This window comes from Hypanus sabinus, chromosome 14 (genome assembly GCF_030144855.1).
Source record: "Hypanus sabinus isolate sHypSab1 chromosome 14, sHypSab1.hap1, whole genome shotgun sequence".
NCBI classification, from domain to species: Eukaryota; Metazoa; Chordata; class Chondrichthyes; order Myliobatiformes; family Dasyatidae; genus Hypanus; species Hypanus sabinus.
Window position 1 is genome coordinate 53,098,181 of NC_082719.1, and position 22,391 is coordinate 53,120,571.

The 22,391-nt window shown below is 40.8% G+C and overlaps 1 long non-coding RNA gene across 1 annotated transcript in view; it reads right to left on the reverse strand.

The window, feature by feature from the left end:
* Positions 1-6,923: 6,923 nt before the first annotated feature.
* LOC132404754 (uncharacterized) overlaps positions 6,924-22,391 on the reverse strand; it is a 68,350-nt gene continuing 52,882 nt past the window's right edge. The window contains exons 3-5 of the long non-coding RNA XR_009515667.1: positions 14,143-14,244; positions 13,861-14,048; positions 6,924-7,386 (exon numbers count right to left, since the gene is read on the reverse strand). This is a non-coding gene — a long non-coding RNA (uncharacterized LOC132404754). The remainder of the gene's footprint in view (positions 7,387-13,860; positions 14,049-14,142; positions 14,245-22,391) is intronic.

Genomic DNA, 22,391 nt, shown 5'->3' on the forward strand with positions numbered 1-22,391 from the left:
AACCAGTGTCATTGCAGAGCAACGTGTGGTTAAGTGCCTTGCTCAAGGACACACACGCAAGCCTCAGCCAAAACTTGAACTGGCGACCTTCAGATCACTTGACCAACACCTTAACCACTTAGCCACGTATGTTTAATAGAATCAATCTATTTCTGTTAAATACAGATGGGCAGTAAAAGTATTGCCAACTGTGTCTATGAGCAAAATGGAAATGATGTGGAGGAATGTTTAAATTATAAACTAAAACCTATTTCTGGGATTAGAACAGAAAATGGTAAAAATACTCGGCACGTCAGTTAGCACCTATGAAGAAAGAAAAGAGTTCAACAGATCTTTTGTTATCGGTATTTATTTTCCTTTTACGTTCTTGACAGCAGGTAATTAGAAAGCAACTGCCTGACATACTTGACACAGATTTATACTGAACAGCAAATATTTGCAGTCTATGGAGAAAGAGTGGGGGATTCATACTGACTGATAAGCTCAGTACAGATATGGCCAAATGGTCTCTATACATAGCACTAATTATTTATTTTTGTAATTTTTCTGCCTTGTACAATGTTGCTACCACAAAAATATAAATTTCATGATGTGCCTCAGTGATCCATGCCACTCACAGCCCTCTTCCCATCAGCAGCACAGCAGTGGAAACTGTGAGCAGCTTCAAGCTCCTGGGAGTGCACATCTCACACAAGCCCCGCGGTCAGGAGAGCTCACCAATCTGCTTTCTGAGGAGGAAGCAGGGAGCTGGCCGATGCACAGTTGAGAGCATCCTAACGTGCTGCATCACTGCGTGGCACTAAAACTGCTCCATGGAAGACCGAAGGGCTCTACAACGGGTAGTTAAAACTGCCCAACGCATCACTGGCACCAGTCTACCTGCCAACAAAGACAAATATACAGAAAGGTGCCGTAATAAAGGCCAGCAATATGAAAGAAGAATCCCATCCATTCTGCTTATGGACTGGTTGTCCCACTGCAATCAGGGAAGATGCTGCACAGCATCAATGCCAGGACCACTAAACTCGAGAACAGTTACTTACCCCAAGCTGTCAGGCTGAGCAACACCTCCACCCATTCACCCACCCCATCACCCACCCATTCACCCACCCCATCATCCACCATTCACCCACCCCATCACCCACCCCATCACCCACCCCATCACCCACCCATTCACCCACCCCATCACCCACCCATTCACCCACCCCATCACCCACCCCATCACCCACCACCACTACACACACATCACCTGGTGTTACTTTATGTACATGCAATCAGTTTGTGTGATGAAGTTGCTTGTACATTCTGTTTCATAGGATTGTTTTTATATTTATTTTTATTGTGTTCTTTATGCTTATTGGGTATCTTTATGCTGCATTGGACCCAGAGTAACAATCATTTATGCACTAAAAGTGACAATAAACAATCTTGAATCTTGATTATTAAATCTGACTGTGAGATTCTGAAAAGACCACACAAATAGCTGTACTTTTCTGACAATACTTGATTCAGGAATAATAATCCAGGCTCCAGAAGAATGCTTCAGTTTTTGAACAGGAGCATGTTCACTTGCATATTCAGAAACTGGTGGGGAAACTGTCCTCACTGGGTCTCTGAGGCAAACGAGGATTCCCCCCCCTTCCCCGCAATCTTAACTGAATTTTACAGGAGCACCATGGACAGTGTCTTGATAAGCTGCGTCTCCATCTGGTATGGGAGTAGCAGAACATTGGATCAGAAGTCCCCACAAAGGACTGTGAGAATGGCTGAAAGGATCATTGGAGTCCCTCTACCATCTATTGGGTACATTTATCAGGAGCGCTGCATATACAGGGCCCTTAGTATTATCAAGGATCCCTCCCAACCATCCAGCATCCTCTTTGATGTTCTACCATCAGGCAGGAGACACTGATGCATAAAAACAAGAATGGTCTGGATGGGAAACAGCTTCTTCCCTCAGGCCGTTAGGCTTCTGAACTCCCTGCCACATCGCATTCAATGTGTTACCAGATACTGTGTACTATACCCTACAATATTTAACTTATGCACTTCACTTTGTTTATCTATTCATCTGTGGATTTAATTCTTACTTTCCTAAGTTATTGTGTGTTATGTGTACTACACTGTGGTCTGAAGAAATATTATCTCATTTGATGGTATACATGACAACAAACTTGATTTAACATGACTTGACGTGACAAGGAATTGGTTTTCAGGTTGAACAACTCATCTGAACCCACCTGATTTGTAACTTACTTCAAATTTCCGTGATTGATGCATACCATTAATCTTCACTGCGGGACATCACTCCATATACTGTCAAGGACAGTGTCCTTCGCCCAATTATTTTCCTTTGTCAATGCATTTCCTTCATCCCAAAGTTTAGACGTGCGGACATTCACTGGTGATGCCATGAAATTCAATTCTATTTGCATCTCCGGAGAAAAGGAAATAGTTCTGCCTGCATGAAACCAGACCAGGATAACATTCCATATTGGCCAATAACATAAGAACATAAGAAATAGGAGCAAGAGTAGGCCATCTGGCCCATTGAGCCTGTTCTGCCATTCAATAAGATCATGGCTAATCTGGCCATGGACTCATCTCCACCTATCTGCCTTTTCTCCATAGCCTACTATGTAAAAATCTATCCAACCTTGTCTTAAATATATTAAATGAGGTAGCCTCTGCTGGTTCATTGGGCAGGGAATTCTACTGATTCACCACTCTCTGGGAAAAACAGTTCCTCCTCATCTCCATCCTAAATGTACTCCCCCAAATCTTGAGTTTATGTCCCACCTACCACTAGAAACAACTTTCCTGTCCCTATCTTATCTATCCCTTTCATAATTTTATATGTTTCTATAAGATCCCCTCTCATTCTTCTGAATTGCAGTGAGTACAGTCCCAGGCAACTCAATCTCTCCTTATAGTCTAACCCCCTCATCTCTGGAATCAACCTGGTGAACAACTTCTGCACCGCCTTCAAAGCCAGTATATCCTTCCTCAAGTAAGGAGATCAGAACTGCATGCAGTCCTCCAGGTGTGGCCTCATCAGTACCCTGTAAAGTTGCAGCATAACCTCCCTGCTCTTAAATTCAATCCCTCTAGTAATGAAGGCCAACATTCCGTTTGCCGCCTCGATTGCCTGCTGCACCGGCAAACCAGCCTTTTGTGATTCATGCACAAGCACTCCCAAGTCCCTCTGCACAGCAGCATGCTGCAATATTTTACCACTTAAATAATAATCTGCTGTTTCATTTTTCTTTCCAAGTGGCAAGTGCAAAACAAACATAAAACACAATTTCCCAGGCAATAAACATCTCCAACAAGAAATAGTCTATACATTTCCTCTTCATATCTGACATTACCATCAACAAATCTATCAACATCAGCATCCTGTGAATTTCCTTTCACTAGAAACATAACTGCATCGGCTCAGGAATACACTGGGCAGCAAACCAAGTCAGTGCTTCTGTATCCTACAGCAAGTAACTTACTTTATGAGTCCCTGAAGATTTCCATTATCTGCAAAGCAAGTGCCAGGAGGTGACTGGAATAGCTTTGCCTGGGTGAATTCATCTCCAAGAAGCTCACCACTATTCAGTGTAGATCACAGGCTGATGGCACTCTGTCCTCTACCTTAGATATTAGCCAGCTCCACCAATCAATGCACTGTCACCCTGGAGTATCCTGTCATCATATATGCTGTATCTACTCACCAGAGGACATCTCAGAGCATCTGCCAAACCCACAACCTCTTCCATTTTGAAAGATTAAGTCAGAAAATATCATGTTTTCCAGCTTTCTGTCATTAGTTTCCTGGCCAAATTCCGGGAACTTGATCTGTTATTGCATTTTGGGAGAAGCTTCGCCCACAGGGATTACAACAGTTCAACAGGACGGTTCACCATCACCTTCTCAACGGTGATCAGGGAGGGTGATAAACACCAGCCCTACCAGCAGCTTCCACATCCTGTCAGTAAGCAAAATTGTGAGCCATGGTTACTGTTAGTGTTGCTCCAGAGAAAATGTGTGGGAAGCTACGTTCTGTTTTATGTGGGAAGGCGGAATCTTGATTTTTTTTTTTGTGATTATAGTCATAGAAACTATCAAAATACATTATAATCTAGAAGGAAACCATTTGGTCCATTGTTTGTATGGTGGCAGCCAATTCAGACCCATTTCCTGCTTTCTCTCTGTAGCCAAGCAAATATATTTCCATCCATTGCTCATCCAATTTCCTTTTGAAATTATTGACCATCTTTGTTTCACTCTCATTGGCAGTGAAATCCAGGGTGTTACCTCACATGACATAAAAATAAATTTTTCTCACATCACTTCCAGATATCCTGACCAAAACCTCAAAGCTGTGACCCAGTCCTTCTTTCAGTCCAGAACAGTTTATGTTTGTCTACCTTGTCTCTGGCTATCATAGACCTTATCAAATTTCTTTTTGATCTCTTTTTCTACAAGGAGAGTCACCTCAGCTTCCCAATGTAACACTCCCGTTAAATTGCTTCATCCTTGTAACTATCCTAGTTTCTGCACTCTTTCAATTGCCTTCCAGCTCCTTCCAAAAATGTGGTTATCAGAACCAGACATAATACTCTAATTGGACTCTAACCAGAGATTGATCAGTGTAACCTCCCCACCTTTGTAATCAGTAAGTCTATTTATGGAGCCGCTGATTCTAATATGCTTCGCTAACTAATTTTTAAATGTGTCCTTTCACCTTCCAAGTTCTAAGCGTAAGAATTCCTGTGTCTATCTGTTCCACCACACACTATGAATTATATTACCTCTCTTCATCCCTGAGGCTTAAAATGCATCACATCAAACTTTTCTATACTGAATTCTATCCGCCACTTGCCTGCCCATTGTGTCAGATTCTCTATGTCCTGTTGCAGTCAATTGGTACCACCCTCATTTGCAGTACTTCCCAGTCTGATTAATCAGCATATTTTGAAATGTTATTATCCGTTCCAATATTTAAATAATTTCTATCCATGAATAACACAAGTGGCCCTACCACTGATCCTTAGGGGAGAAAGCAATGTTTTACATCCCACAATAGGAAAACAGTATTTGCCACTTTTTCTAATTCTTGTCCATATATTTTTAATCCAAATTGACAATAGCTCTCCTATTGCATTACCTCAGTTTTGTTAACTAACCTTTTCTCTTTTACTCTGTTAAAATACTTTCTTAAAGTCCTTATAAATAGCTTCCACTGCATTCTCTTCATCAACCTTCTCGGCTACTTCAATAAAACATTTTTACCGGGCTTCTCTAGCGATACGGCTCATTAGCCCCTCGCTAACAGCCACCGTACTCAGTGGTGAGAAAACCAACTTTCTCAGACTCTGTATGTCTGAGCTCGATATGACTTGGGTCCCACCAAACCTGAGAGGTTGGGATGTCTCGCCCACCTGAACGCCGATCTGTGCACATACTATGCAGAAGATAGGAAGATTGGTGGAGGGGCAAGTAGTGTTGAGGAAACAGGTAGGATGCAGAAGGACTCAGACAGATTAGGAGAAGTGGCAAATGAAACAGAATGTTGGAAAATGCATGGTCATGCACTTTGGTTGCAGAAATAAATGTGCAGACTATTTTCTAAATGGTGAGAAAATACAAAAATCTGAGATGCAAAGGGACTTGGGAATACTTGTGCAGAACACCTTGAAGGTTAACTTGCAGGCTGAGTCAGTGGTGAGGAAGGCAAATGCCATGTTAGCTGCTGCAGGCTTCTCACTCATCCATTGTGTTTTCCTCCCCTCTAACTTCTCTGGGTAACCTGGAGGAGGGTGTATCTTGTGGGTTATTAGAATATGTAGAGCAATCGCGTCACATGACAGAGCGCCCTTCACAACTTGCTCCATCCTCAAGCAATTTCTCTCAGACAGTTGAGTGCTCCCTTTGTGCAGCAGCTTCTCCAACCTGAAAATGTAGGCAGACAAATTCTCTCCTTCCTCCTGGAATGTGTACCTAAACTTCATCCTAAGGTCGGCTGCACCTCCAGCATTGCCAAAAGCATCTTACAGAGCTTGCGGGTAATTAACTGACATGGCTAATGGATACTTTGCCTTGAGGAACCTCACTGCATCAGCCACCGACCCATTTAAGCTCTCTGCCAGTCCCAGTTTTTTTTTCATACTATTTGAGCACTGCCATTCATCCAGAAACTGAGATGTCTGAGCCCAAGCCTCATATTCTTCTTGCACATCAGGTGTGGGCTTGACCCCAGAGAGCACCCCCAGCCTACAATTCGGCTCTCTGCAGATATACTTCTACATTTATCAACCAGTGATGTAATAATAGCCAAAATGAACTCGGAATAGACATCAACTGCTGAAGAACTCATTAGCCCTTTCACATCAGACAACTCCTTCCCCTCACTCCGCAGAAACGAGAGCAACTTGTCTTTAAAGTCTCCACCCTCAGCTACTGGAAACTCGACTTCCAATTCACATACACACTCCTCTTCTCTAAAAGTCTGGACACCACATGGCCCCACCTCTCCAGGTACCCCGAGCATAACAGGCAGATACAATCATGTCACATCATTGCTAGTCTGAACTAAAACAACATCTTTGCCTGCCGTTTGGTCAAACTGACATTCCATGATGGTAACTTTCCCTTATACTGGAACCAAGTTTAAAACTCTTATCAGCAATTCAACCGGACTGTGGATATCTACCCCACTCAGAACACAAGCCTTAATTACGAGTAATCTCTTTGAATTCAAAGGTTTCAAAGGTACATTTAATGTCAGAGAAATGTATACAATATACATCCTGAAATGTTTTCTCTTCGCAACCATCCACAAAAACAGGGGATTGCCCCCAAAGAATGAATGACAGTTAAATGTTAGAACCCAAAGTCCCCCCAGCTCCCCTCCCTCTTGCATGTAAGCAGCAGCAAGCAACAATCCCCCTGTCCCCCCAACAGGCAAAAAAAGCATCAGCACCCGCCAACGAGCACTCAAGCATAAGCAAGGCAACAGCAAAGATACAGACTTGTTCACCCGGTATTTGACACACCACAGGCTCCCTCTCTCCCTAATATGAGAGAAAGAGCTGTCTCCGTTTTACAGAGAGAGGGAAGGCATAACAAACAACTTGCTGGTTTATGACGTTAAAAGTCCGTTGCATTGCTTTTTCCAATCTCGGGTCCCTGGGCACAAAGCCTTAGATCTTCCATCTCCCACGACACACCGATCTTCTACTTGGACACCGACTTCCATCTCCTGGTCTCCAGAGCCATGAAAATTCGAACCTCCGAAGGCCAGTGGAGGCTTTAGGCCCAACAACAGCCAGTTGTGAAACCCCGAGAGCCGGTCCCATTCACACAAAGAACCAGGTCAGGGTCTTCAGAAGAACCCTGAAAGGGGAAAATAGAGATATTAAAGTTGGAAATAGAGCTGTTTCTGAAGATACAAGCAAAGGATTTGTTGTTAGGTGCCATTAACAATCCTAAGCTTACACCAACGCTTACCCCTGTGGCATCCATAATCATTAATCTTAATCATTTTCCCAGGCAATAGGTTAACATCATTTAAACACACAAACCACTTAATCAATTGTTAGAGAAATTACACAGTATTCAGCGAATTCAATCCCGGAGGAGCCCCCATAATGAAAACCCTTTTTACCGGGCATATGTAGAGAAGTGGCTTGTTAGCTCCTTGCCAGCAGCCACTGGACTCAGTGGTGAGAAAACCACCTTTTCGCAGACTCCATACATCTAGGGTTAATATGACTTGGGTCCCACCAAACCTAGGAGGCTGGAATGTCTAGCCCACCTGAACCCCAATTTGTGTAAATTCTGCCCCCATGCAATTAGCCATTGATAAGAAAGAACAGATCATACACTGCATATAGTTATAAAGCAAGTATATTTACAAATGTCGGCTTTATCGAAGTTAGTAGGATAGAGAAAAGGAAAGAAATGAAAAGGGTCCATTGCAGTTAACCCAGTGCAAGTGTGCACATAAATTGTAGCTCATCTTGAAGTTAGCTTTAACTTGTGTGCTGAACCCATAGTCTGCGTGAAAGCACACACCATCTTTCAAATGTCACATGAAATAAATGGTCTCCCCAATGGGAGTACTGTAAAGGCCCTTCCTCCGTGAAGCCATTCTTCTGCACAAAGCACCACGTGCAACATTGGTGGCATCCTCAGACATCTTCCCTCCTGTCTCTTGATTGGCTGACACAACATTCTTGAGTTGAACAACATAGTTCCTTATCTTTAGCTCAAACCCAAAAGCTAAAAGCAGAACAGACTGCTCTTACAGAACTGCTAAAATGAAATACCCACAGCAGAGCAGTAAAAGTCTTAACCAGGGCATTAAATATTCATTAGGTATCAAACTAAATCTGCATTTTACATTTCCATGATGCTTCTAAATGGCAAACCTCTCCAGTAATCTATTAATTCATTACCCTCCCTGATTATTATTTCTAAAACTCAACACGCCACTGATAGACCAGCTTCTGGCTTCCAGTTCTTGATTGGAGTGTCACATTCAACATTCCCCAATCCTTGGGCACTTCTCCATGTTTAGGGAAAATTAAAAGATTGTGGGAAGTCCTTCCACTATCTCCATTCCAGTTCACCTGGCAACCTGAGACCAATTAGGCAATATCCACTCCAAGCATTGTCAGATCTTCCATTCAGTGTTAATTTCATCTCATTCTTTCCCACTGTCATCTCTGTTTCTACCAATATTTTGTCCATAGTGCCTCTATTTCCTCAGGAGTCTGTGGAGATTTGATATATCATCCAAAATGTTGGCAAACCTCTATAGATGTGTGGTAGAAAGTGTGCTGACTGGCTGCATTACAGCCTGGTATGGGAATACCAATGCCTTTGAGCAGAAAGTCCAATGATAGGTAGTGGATTCAGTCCAGTATGTCACGGGAAAATCCTCCCAAACATTGACTGCATCTACATGAAACATTGCCGTAGAAAGGCAGCATCCGTTATCAAAGATCTTCACCACCCAGGACATACTCTTTTCGAATAAAAACACAAAATGCTAGCAGAACTCAGCAGGCCAGACAGCATCTATGGGAGGAGGTAGTGACGACATTTTGTGTTTTTATTTATTTCCAGAATCTGCAGATTCACTCATGTTGCCATACTCTTTTCTCACTGCTGCCATCAGGTAGAAGATACAAGTGCCTCAGGACTTGTAACACCAGGTTCAATAAGAGTTACTACTTCTCAATCATCAGGCTCTTGAACAAAATGGGATGACTAAACTCATTCTACTTCTGCTGCTCCCACAACCAATGGTCTCTCTTCAAGGACTCTTTATGTTGTCATTTCATGCTTGTTATTTATTGCTATTTATTTATATTTGCATTTGCACTGTATGTTGTCCATTGATCCTGATTACAGTTACTGTTCTGTAGATGTGCTAAGTATACCCGCAGAAAAAGAAGCTCAGAGTTGTATGTGGTGATATGCTACACCACCATCAAGAATACCTACCATGCTATTCCACGCCCACACTTCGGGAAGTCTGATCACCTGGCTGTACTTCTACTTTGAGTAGAGGCGGAGACTGAAGACCTCAGCACCAGCAGTGAGGACCAAGAAGGTATGGACAAGGGAAGGACAGGAGCACCTACAGGACTGCTTTGAATCGGTGGATGGGATCCATCTTTGAACCAGGATGAGTATGCTGCAGGTGTTAATAAGTTCAATAAAACCTGTGTGGATGATTGTGTGCCTACAAAGACTTACTGAACAATCCCAAACCAAAAGCTGTGGATTAACTAGGAAGTACATCATCTGCTGAAGGCTAGATCTGTGGCATTTAATTCTGATGACCCAGACCTGTACCAGAAAACCAGGTATGACTTGCGGAGGGCTATTTCAAGGCTGAAGAGACAATTTTGGATAAGCTTGGAGGTGACATCGGATGCATGACAACTCTGGCAGGATTTGCAAGACATTACCTCCTACAAAATGAAACCCAATAGCATGAATGGCAGTGAAGCTTCACTACCAGATGAACTCAACGCCTTCTATGCCTGCTTTGAATGGGAGAACACAACTACAGCTGTGAAGACCTCTGCTGCACCCAATGATCCTGTGATCTCTGTCTCAGAGGCTGATGTTAGACTGTCTTTAGAGAGGATAAACCATCACAAGACAGAAGGTCCTGGTGGAGTACCCAGTAAAGGTCTGAAAACCTGTGCCAACCAACTAGCAGGAGTATTCAAGGACATTTTCAACCTCTCACTGCTATGGGCAGAAGTTCCCACTTGCTTCAAAAAGGCAAAAATTATACCAGTGTCTAAGAAGAATAATGTGAGCTGCCTTAATGACTATCACCGAGTAGCACTCACAGGAAATGCTTTGAGAGGTTGGTCATGACTAGACTGAACTCTTGCCTCAGCAAGGACCTGGATCCATTGCAATTTGCCTATTGCCACAATAGGTCAATAGCAGATGTAATCTCAATGGCTCTCCATTACCTTAGACCACCTGAACAACACGAACACCTATAGTCAACTATAGCTCAACATTTAATACCATCATTCCCACAATCCTGATTGAGAAGTTGCAGAAACTGGGCCTCTGTACCTCCCTCTGCAATTGGATCCTTGACTTCCTAACCGGAAGACCACAATCTGTGCGGATTGGTGACAACATCTCCTCCTCGCTGACAATTAACACTGGTGCACCTCAGGGGTGTGTGCTTAGCCCACTCCTATCCTCTCTATATACACATGACTGTGTGGCTTGGCATGGCTCAAATAACATCTATAAATTTGCTGATGATACAACCATTGTTGGTAGAATCTCAGGTAGTGACGAGAGGGCATACAGGAGTGAGATATGCCAACCAGTGGAGTGGTGCCGCAGCAACAACTTGGCACTCAATGTCAGTAAGATGAAAGAGCTGATTATGGACTTCCAGAAGGGTAAGACAAAGGAACACATACCAATCCTCATAGAGGGATCAAAGGTGGAGAGAGTGAACAGTTTCAAGTTCCTGGGTATCAAGATCTCTGAGGATCTAACCTGGTCGCAAGATATCAATGCAGTTGTAAAGAAGGCAAGACAGTGGCTATACTTAATTAGGAGTTTGAAGAGATCCACTCAAAATTTTCCATAGATGTACTATGGAGATCATTCTGTCAGGCTGCATCACTGTCTGGTGTGGGGGGTCGGGGGCTACTGCAGAGGATTGAATGAAGCAGAGGGCTGTAAATCTAGTCAGCTCCATCTTTGCTACTAGCCTACAAAGTACCCAGCACATCTTCAGGGAGCAGTGTCTCAGAAAGGCAGTGTCCATTATTAAGGATGCAGGGCATGCCCTTTTCTCACTGTCACCATCAGATAAGAGGTACAGAAGTCTGAAGGCTCATACTCAGCAATTCAGGAACAGCTTCTTCCCCTCTGCCATCCGATTCCTAAATGGACATTGAAGTCTTGGATACTACCTCACTTTTCTTTAAATATATAGTAATTCTGTTTTTTGCACGATTTGTAATCTATTCAATACACATATATTGTATAAAGTATACAGAAAAAATATCAACAATAAAAGACAAACATCCAGAAATTTGTTTTGCATGCACAAAAATAAAATGAGCACACGCCAGTCTATTGGAGAAAGATTTTCACAAGCATAGGGCAAGACTGTTTCTGCTGCTCCACACATCTGCTGGTTGTCATCTTGGGCTGTGCACATCACCAGGAAGAACCTGTACTGTGTGATCAAATGGATGGGCTTCAGAAAGGGCACATGTCTCTGCAACTGCTGTTGCATGACTCAGAGTGAATTTATTTGGAGGCATCATCTTGAGATGTTTTCAGTGCAAAGGTTTGGCTGGCCCAATGCTACCTGACATTTTATGTACTAAAGATCAAAGGACAATTCCATATTTACAATGCATCCACAATGCTTTCTTTGAAACTGCATGTAAACTTCACACCTCCCATTTCATACCAACACCACAGACATCTAAATTAATTTCAATTGTTCAGGGCTGCATTTAAAAATTAATGTACAATCTACATTCAGATTTGAAGATTCATGACTGAAGTTATTTGCTATATGTGCTAAACCCAAATATCACTCTAACACTCCAGATCCAGCCTAACAAAAGTTTTATAAAGCTGCAAAATAATTTCCTAACTCTTGAACTCAATTCCTTGATTAACAAAGGTAAGCATACTATATAGCCTCTTTACCACCCCAACAATTTGTGTAACCATTTTAAGGGAGCTAAGAACCTGGCCCTCAGATCCCTCTGCAGATCAATCCTGTTGAGGTCTTGCCATTAATAGTGTACTGTCTCTTTACATTTTCATTCACAAGGTGCAACACTTAACATTTGGCAGGATTAAATTCCATTTGCCATTTCTCCATCCATATCTACAAATCAACTATATTTCATATAATGTCCTCGGAAATTAACATACTCCATACTGATCTCCCTATCCTCCATGTGTAAAAACTGATGCAAAGTACTCATTTAGGATCTCTCTTACATCCTCCACCTTTATCCTTGACAATTCTACCCACTCACTAGTTATCCTCTTACTCTTGATGTATGAAATACCTGAGGATTCTCCTTAATCGTAGTTGCCAAGGACATTTCATGGACCCTCCTGGCTTTCCTAATTACCTGTTTGAATTCGTTTCTGACTTCTTAAGAGCTTTGTTTAATTTTAGCTTGCTAAAATTTACATACATTTCCTTCTCCTTGACAAAATTTTCAACATCCTACATGTTGCAATCCTTGTTTCTGACTGGAATATACCTGCTTAATACACAGTGCATTTAGTCTTTAAACACCCTCCACATGACAGATGTGGACTTGTCCACAAACAGCTGTTCCTAATTACCTCTCCCTAGTTCCTGCCTCATACTCTATAATTTGCCCTTCTCCAATTTAATACTCTCATGCAAGGTCTATAAGGTCTTTATCTGTAGCTAAAAACTTAGAGTTGTAATCACTGTTGCCTAACTATTCTCCCACGGAGTGGTCAGTCACCTGGCCAGGTACATTATTCAACACCAGATCCAGTATGAGCTCTTCTGTTGTTGGATTTTCTATATATTGATTTAAGAAACCCTCTTGGATGGAACTAAACAAATTCAGCCCCATCCAAACCTCTTTCACAAAGGATATCCCAGTTTATATTAATGAAATTAAAGTTAACTATGACAATGACCTTGTTACTTACACATCCTTCCCTGAATACCTGTTCATCCATGTCCTGGTGGTTATGGGTAGGGAGGGTTGTAGTATACTATCATCAGAGCATTTGTCCATTTCTTATCTGAGTTCTACACATACAGAATTTGTGCATGAGCCCTCCACTATACCCCCTCTGACTACAGCAGTGATATTATCTGTGATTAATAGTGCAATTCCCTCCTCTTTTACCTCCTTCTCTATCTTTTCTAAAACATTAAAACACTGCAACATTAAGCAACTATTACTGTTCCTCTCTCAACAAAAGGTTATCCAATTTTTGTTTCACTATTATGCACCTCAACTCCAGGTTGATATATCCTCTGATTTATAAATACAAAGATTCTGTCGTTCTGGAAGTTCAGAGCAATGTAGATAAAATGATGGAGGAACTCAGTGGGCAAGACAGCATCAATGGGGAAGGCAGGAAATGAGAATATGATTTTCATATCATCCGACTTCATGGGAATGGTTCATTGGTGATATGTTGTTGAAAATCAATATTTTTTCATGGGCTAATATTTCCATAAGTATATTAACCTGGACTTCCAAAATGTTCTTCTGATGATGCTAAAAGCATTTGAAACATAAAGTTCAAATTTGAATTACTTCCACATTTGAGTCTTACCTCTGACATTTGGTACCAAACTTCTATAATTACAGTGACCATTGAGACTAATTGATTCTCATGTTGGTGATGGCTTTACGACTCTCAACATCACTTCAATTCCAAATAGATACCAGTAGAATAAAATGTTTGACTTGTTGCAATTTGTCCCCAGCTGCAGAGAAGATGACTGTAAAATGCCGTGCACTCTGCAAACAGAAATAAACTCAGCAATGTCACACTAGAGGTAATAGTGTAATGGAAAGCCCATCAGTACGATCAGAGAAAAACAGAATTTGTTACCCTTGAGCTCCATCTTTTATAGCAGTGCATTTTACAGTGTTTGAGCCATTTGCCTGTGGATATTGAAATCCTGTTGCGTATTTGCTGTAGGCTGTTAGAATGCTGCAGATAAACAGAAACAGATCAGATTAGAAGTGACATTTTACTGGATGTAATAGACAGTACAGGCTGAAAACTTCCAAAAACTTTCAGCAATGTTTAATTCACATCTCGCTAACCATGCAATCATGTGCTTTTACAAAGCTTGGCCTGCCTTAAGAAAACATCAATTATATAGCGCTTTAGGTCCTTTAAGTCTATGTAATATGAGGCATGCCAGTCCTCAGAGGACAGGCAATTGCTATAAGATGCCACTTGATTTAATGACCCCTGACAATGTGCTAATAATTCCCAGGAGAAATTGGCCGGGCTTCCTAAGTCATGACGAATGATGCTGTCATACACTGTCTCTTCCCGCTGGTTAATAGTTCCTAGCAAAGGAAGTTTGCATGAAGATGAATAGTGTATTAGCAATGGATCTAAAATACTGGCACACTCTCAAATTCAACAAAAAACACATTTAACAGTTCATACCATGGATTTTCTAAATGGATTTAACCACAATGTAATTACAGCAAAGTCAGCCTGTCAGCAGAAGATAGACAGCCATTCATTCTGTCCGGTTTACCTATCTCGATAGAGACTTAGTCTGCTGATTCTGAACTAACAATCTCCAAAAAAAATGATAGTTAAGTACACCAATAAAAAGAAAATTAAACATTCTTGTCCCAAGTGTTTCTCATTAAAAGATTAAAGCCAACATTTTGTCATTATATTCAAACATAAATTTCTTACATGTGGAGGAACACTAGGGGAAATAGAACACAGCATTTTAAGAGAAACTTGCATCTACATCTTACTTTTTTATTTTCCTCTTTCTACCTTTTCTAACTGCTTCCCTCTTTTTAAACATAGCTCCACTACAAAAATTATTGTTCTGTAAGTAAAAGAAATTCAAAAGGCAATGGGTGAACGTGTCTGCCTTATTGCCTCATTTTTCACTGATGGTGACAGGACAGCTGCTTATTGTAACAGGACACACCGGGAGATACTAAACTGCCAGGAACAGACTATGAAGACAGAAAGTAAATAGACAATAACAGAATAATAAGGCTCTGTCTGAGAAATACAAATACAATGTTTGCACCTGGGCTGCTTGCAGTTAAATTTATCATCTCCAGGCAGTAAGTTTGTTATACATACATGTCTTCATCAACAGTAGATGAACAGAAGTAGGCCAATTTGGTTTTAAACATTGTTTGATTTACCTCAGGCAATGCCCCCATGTTGCTTATGAGACAAATCTGCAATTAGAGTTTAAAAAAATCTTCTGGTTTGGTTTAACAGAATTCGCCCAAGGTTATTGGCTTTGAGTTTTCCTAAAGTTAGCAATTAGCTGATTTCCCTACAGGGAATTGGGTGAACTGGACCTTGGCCTTTCACAAGAATTTCGTTCTGCACAGTCCTCCTCAGATTGGGGCCATGAACCTCCACGGTACTGGGTCTCTGTGCTCCGGTGTGGCCCAGCGCACAAGAGATGCATTTTCATTTTGTGAAGAAGGCAGACACAATGAGATTTGATGAACGTCACCACATACTCTTGCTTTTGTGCTATTCAGCTTATTATTTTATAGATGAGCCAGTCCACTGAGATTGATTCCCAGGACCATAATGGTCCCACCCCTTTGAATAAAAGCTATAGCTTATTTCAACAAAATGTAGTCTAGACAACTTGATTTATTGTCCAACGCCATTACAGTAACACATTAGCACAGAATAACTCCTCTGATTATTGAAAGAATTAACCACAGCACAGTATGATGAGTACAATTAAGATGATTTCTTGCTCCTTGCAGTTGGTCAGGAACTTGGGTAATGTTCCTTCTTTCATCTTACTGGCAAATTAATCCTATTAATTTACGATCTATTTTTAACATATGCAAACAGGATATTCAAATTATAATTCTTCAATTTCCAATTCTATCCAATGTTACTCTGGTTTAACTTGGTCATATTCAGTTATTAACAACTGAGGCACTATGCTTGCATCATATTTACATTTATTTATAAATGGAATCCGCATGCTTCTTGAGGACAATTTACAATGAAGCACTGAGAAAAATGTTTCCACTAAATGTGTCAGTTTTTTGATTAGCTAGTGTCCCAAAGTTGGGAAGGGTGTTTTCTTCAATATACTGTGAATACACGAGCAAAAGCCTATCAGAAAGTTAGCACACGGGGCTTTTCCAGGTGAGTGAAAGCACATGGTAGTTCAAAACTAGGTCTGGGTGATCTTCACAGGTAAATAAGGACCTTTGGCATCATACTGATGTAGCTGAATCCAAAGGATAGCAATAATTGAATCCTAGTTCTCATTTTATCCTCAGTATGTTTTTATTGTTCTTTAAGGAGAAAGAAGCAAAGCAGTAGGTTAAAGTTTTTGAGAGAAAAAAAAAGAGAGCTTTTTAAATTATCCCTGACCTCATTGAACAAGTTTGATTTTAATGAGGTGGAAGATGTCAGGCCGGGAAACAAAGCATTTCCCAGTTGCTTGAGAGAGATTAAATGCTACCTAATATTGGTTGTCAGAATATCAAATCACCACCCACACAGAGTACTCAAATCTAAACTATTACCATAAATGTACATACATAAAATATTTTTTCCTAATTTGTCTCCATTCTAGTTATCGTTCTATAAATGTTAGCAACTATCACAAAGTGGCCATTGTCAATTAGGATCATCGGCAGGGAATGTCTCCTATTCATTTGTGAGGCATTCACAGCCAAAATCAGTCTCTCTCCTCACCCAGCTATGGCCCTTTATCACCCTTAGCCTTAACAAGCTTCTTTCTCTCATCTTCACACATTCCAATTTCTTATTCTGTGTAATTATCAGTTTATTTGAAACTTTGACTCATGTTTTCTGTACTGCACTATCCACTGGCCAGTTAGCCCCAAACCAGAGGATGTGCATTGGCTCTCTGCTCTGAACACCTGGTGCCTGTGAACAATGTAACTAAGGGCAACATCCTTCAGATGGTTCACAAAACTACGTTCATTTTGATTGCTTCATCTTTTTCTTTCAAATGTGGTTCTGCTACTTTTGGAGCCTGTGATCTACATTTTGGTGACGTGTTTTCAGGCCAATTGGGTGAACTGGCACCTTACTGTCTCCAATGGAGTTCAGTGACGCTTTGAGAGAAGCTGCAGCCTGGAAACAGGGCACAAGACCATGATCTATTCCTAACTGATCCCGCTGATTAAAGTGTCAAGGAAGACTGAAACCAATGAGGAAAGGAGCAGAAGGCAGGTGAGTGTACAGCACTGTCAACATGCTTGTGAATGGTCTTTCTCTCTCTCTCGCTGCTCCTGAAAGAAGGTGCCTACATACGAATGGCCTCTCTCTCTCTCTCTCTCTCTTTCACACTTGATGCTGCCAGAGGATGATGCCGCATCCATGGGTCTTGGGTAAGTTTTAATCAACACCATTTGTGGATTGGGCTCTGCCATTCACATTATGATGGTTTCTCAACATTCCTTTCTTTTTGTGGCTGTTTTGTGTGATTTTGATTGGGGCAGACTAGCGCGATGGCCTGCAGATAGTGAGAGAAACAGCCCTGAATTGAACTGAACTGTGCTAAACTGAATATGCCTAGATTCTTTTGATGTCTTTGAGATCTGGTGTTTATTGACTCATTTTTTTCTTGCCATTTGCGTGATTTGTTCTTTTTTCCTGCTCATTACAGGTTTGATGTATTCCTTTAAACGGGTCCCACAGTTTTCTTTGTTTCATGGCTGTCTGTGGGAAGACAAATCTCAGGGTTGTATCCTGCATACGGACTTTGATAATAAATGTCCTTTGAAACATTGCACCTTAATATTTCTAAAATCTATATTGTCTTGCCAGATGGAGTAGAAATTAGATTGTGCCTCTTGCTGCTACCTACACTCTCTATTCATTTAAAAGCCTAACCTTTTGGCCAAGCTTTTAGTCTCCTGGCCTTAACACTCCATGTATGGTTATATGTTCATTTTCATGAATTTTTATGAGAATATTTCCTTTGCTGACTATGAAAGCACTATTCCCCGCAATTGCTTAAAATCGTGAGAGAATTGAGTAAACAGAAGTTTTCACAGGAAACTGAAATCTCTCCCAGATTCTCAAAGGTAATCAAGGAAAAGCTATACATCATCATTAACTTATTCTATACCAAGTTGCAAACTACAAATGTTAATCCCGATATCCAATGCAAAATATATTGAGCAGAGTTATTGCTTAATGTATAGAAACATGCATTTCCTGTACTTTTCAAATATGTCATTGCCAAATATATTATCAAATTGTCACTTATACAGTTTTCACATCAGGGCAATCTAATATAAAGTTCAATTGTCAATGATATATTGTTTTCTTTCATTGTTTCAAAGACATGTGGAAGTTAAGCCAAAAGAATGTATTTTGCATTCCTTCTGCAAGCAGAAAGCAAACAAAATATTCTGTTAGCTTATAAATATGAAGGTACATTGTACAATAGTAAAATGCAGTAATAAAATTCTGATACAATCTAACAATCGTGTCTGAAAATCGATTGGTCTGACTTGATAATGACAGAAAAGCCAAGCCAATTCAAAGTTCAAAGTTCAAGGTAAAATTATTATCCAAGTGCATATAGGTCACCATATACAATGTGCAAAAGACAACAAGCTGTGCAAATAGAAAACAGAATAATAATACATAAATAAATAAACAATAAGTATCGAGAATATGAGATCAAGAATCCTTTAAAGTGAGTCCATAGATTGTGAGATCAGTTCAGAGATGGGGCAGGTGAACTTGTATAAAGTTATTCCATTTGGTTCAAGAGCCTAACGGCTGACATAAGAATGACTGTTTCTGAAGCTGGGAGTGCGAGTCCTGAGGCTCCTTTACCTTCTTCCTGATGGTAGCAGCGAGAAGAGAACCTGACCTCAGTGGTGGAGGTCCCTGCTGATGGATGCTCCTTTCCTGTGACAGTGTTCCATGTGGATGTGTTCAATGGCAGGAAGGGGTGTATCTCTGGACAGTATCCACTACTTCTGTAGGATTTCCATATTTGATTGTGATGCTGCCAGCCAATTTACTCTCCACAACACAGGTATAGAAGTTTATCAAAGTATTAGATGTCATGCCAAATCTTCACAAACTTCTAAGGAAGTAGAAGTTGTACTTAAGTGCTGTGATCAGAACAGGTCCTGTGAAATGACAACACCGAGGAAGTTGCTGACCCTCTCCAACTTTGAGCCCCCCCCCCCCACTCCCGATGAGGAGTGGCTCAGGGACCTTTGGTTTCCTCCTGCTGAAGTCAATAATCAGGGTATTGGTGTTGTTGACATTGAGTAAAAGGTGGCTGTTGTGGCACCTCTCAGCCATGTTTTTAATCTCCCTCCTATATGCTGCTTCATCATCATCTTTGATTCAGACAACACTGGTGTTGTCAACCAACTTAAATATGGCATTGCACCACAGTCAGAAGTGTAAAATGAGTAGAGCAGGGGCTAAGCACACAGCCTGTGGTACATCTCTGTGGATGGAGATTGTGGAAGAGATGTTGTTGCCAATTTGAAATGGCTGGTGTCTGCAAGTGAGGAAATAGAGGATCCAATTGCACAAATTATTGAGACCAATGTCCTGAAGTTTATTGATTAGTTTTATTGTTCAATTGTCTTAAGCATAAACACTAAATGAGCTTTATTTGTAGAATTTTTTATTTGGTAACTAGTTACTTTCATTAGATATATATATATTTAAATTTCATTAAACTAGCTCTGAACCTTCTTGTTGCAACAGTTCAGAAGAGATTAATTCCATATCCATTCTTTTTAAATGTAGCAGTAAAATATTTACAACCGTAGATCCAATGCAACTAGGCAGTATTTCTGTCTTTGAAATTGTAAGGCAACATTGATGATCTGGTAGTGTTATGATGTTAAGTCCGATGAGAAATGGAGCTGGTGTTGCCGGACAACATTAGTCACCTTTCTAGATTTGTTAAAAAAAAGACTTGAGAGTTTTAACAATCTCCACTATTTGCAGTGGCAGCTCACAATTTGCTAGATATCTTGAATTCAATTTCATAAAATTTCACAATTGCTGAATTGCTGGATAAACATTGAACATAGAACAGTACAGCAGTAGAGGCCTTTTGGTCCTTGGTGTTGTTACTGAGCTTTTAACCTACTCTAAGGTAAATCTAACCATTCCTTCTTACATACCCCTCTATTTCTTGTTCATCCCTGCAGCTAAGATTCTCTTAGATATCCTTAATGTATCTGCCTCTGCCACCAACGCTGCCAGTTCATTCCATGAACTTGCCACCTCTGTGTAAAACACCCATCTCTGACATCCCCTTATACTTTTCTCTAAACACCACAAGGGAATGTCCTCTTGTATTAGCCATTGCCACCCTGGAAAAGGTAGTGGATATCCTCTCTACTTATGCCTCGTAGAGATCTTTATTACATTACCTCTCATCCTCCTTCACTCCAAACGGAAAGGCCCCAGCTTGCTCAGCCTTTCTTTATCAAACATGTTATTTCCATCCCATAATAAGGCAACCAGAACTCAATAAAATACTTCAAGTGTGGTCTAACCAGGGTTTTATAGAGCTACAACATTATCTCATGGCACTTGAACTCAGTTCCCTGACTAATAACATGCCATAAGCCATGTTAACCACCCTTTCAACATGCGTGGCAACTTTGAAGGATATATAGACTCGGACTCCAAAATCCATCGGTTCCTTCACAATGCTAAGAATCCTGCCATTAATCCTGTATTCTGCCATCAAATTTGACCTTCCAAAATGTGTCACGTCACACTTTTCTGGATTGAACTTCATCTGTCACTTCTCAGCCCACCTCTGCATCATGTCAATATTCCATTGTAATCTATGACAACATTCTACAATATCCAGAGATCCACTAACCTTTGTATCATCTGCACACTTACCAACCCACCCTTCCATTTCCTCATCTGAGTCATTTATTATATAAAAAAATCACAAGGAGTAGGACTCCCAGAATAGATCTCTGTGGAACAGCACTAGTCACAGACCCCCCAGGAAAAATACACTCCATCTACTACCACCCTTTGCCTTCTGTTGGCAAGATAATTCTGAATCCACTCAGTTAGGTTTTCTTGGATCCCATGCCCCTGACTCTCTGAATGAGCTATCCATGGGGAACATTGTTGAACACCTTACTAAAATCCATATACACCACATCGATGGCTCTAGCTTCATCAATTTGTTTTATCACTTTGTTGAAAAACCCATTCAGGCTCGTAAGGCATGACTTAGCCACACACAAAGAAAGCCGTGTGGACTATCTCTAATTGGACTAAGCTTCTCCAAATGCTTGTAAATCCTATCTCTTAGGATCCTCTTCAACAGTTTTCCCACTATTTATGTAAGACTCTCTGGTCTGTAATTCTTTATTACCTTTTTTTGAATAAAGGATTAACATTTGCCACCCTCCAATCTGCTGGTACTATTTCTGTGGGCAGTGAGGAGGCAATAATCTTTGGCAATAGCACAACAATCTATTCCTGTAGTAACCTTTAGGACATTAGGACAGATAAGTTGCTCTGGGCTGCATACCATCTAGCCCCAGGGACTTAACTATCCAAATCTTTTTCAAAAAGTCCAACACATCCTCTTTCTTAACTTCGATATGTTCCAACATATTAATGTTCAATGCTAATCTCACAATCAACAAAGATCCTGATATTACTGAATATTGTAATAAAGTATTTTTAAAGGACCTCCCCTACTTCATCTGACTCCAGGTTCATGTTTCGTCTTTTATCCCTGCTTGATCCTAGTCTTACTCTAGTCTTCCTCCTTTTATTCATGTATGTGTAGAATGCCTTGGGGTTTTCCTTAGTCCTCCTTGTTATGGCCTTCTCGTGTCCCCTGCTAGCTCTCCTAAGTCCCCTCTTAAGTTCCTTCCTGGCTACCTTATAACTGTCAAGAGCATTGTCTGATCTTTACTTCTTAAATCTTAAGTATGCTTCCTTCTTCTTCTTGACTAAATGTCTCACTTCTCTTGTCAACCGTGGTTCCTTCACCTTTCATCCTTCATCCTTTCCCTATCTAAATGGAACAAACCTATCCAGAATTCTATGCAAGTGCTCCTTGAACAACTTCCATAATCTGATTGTATATTTTT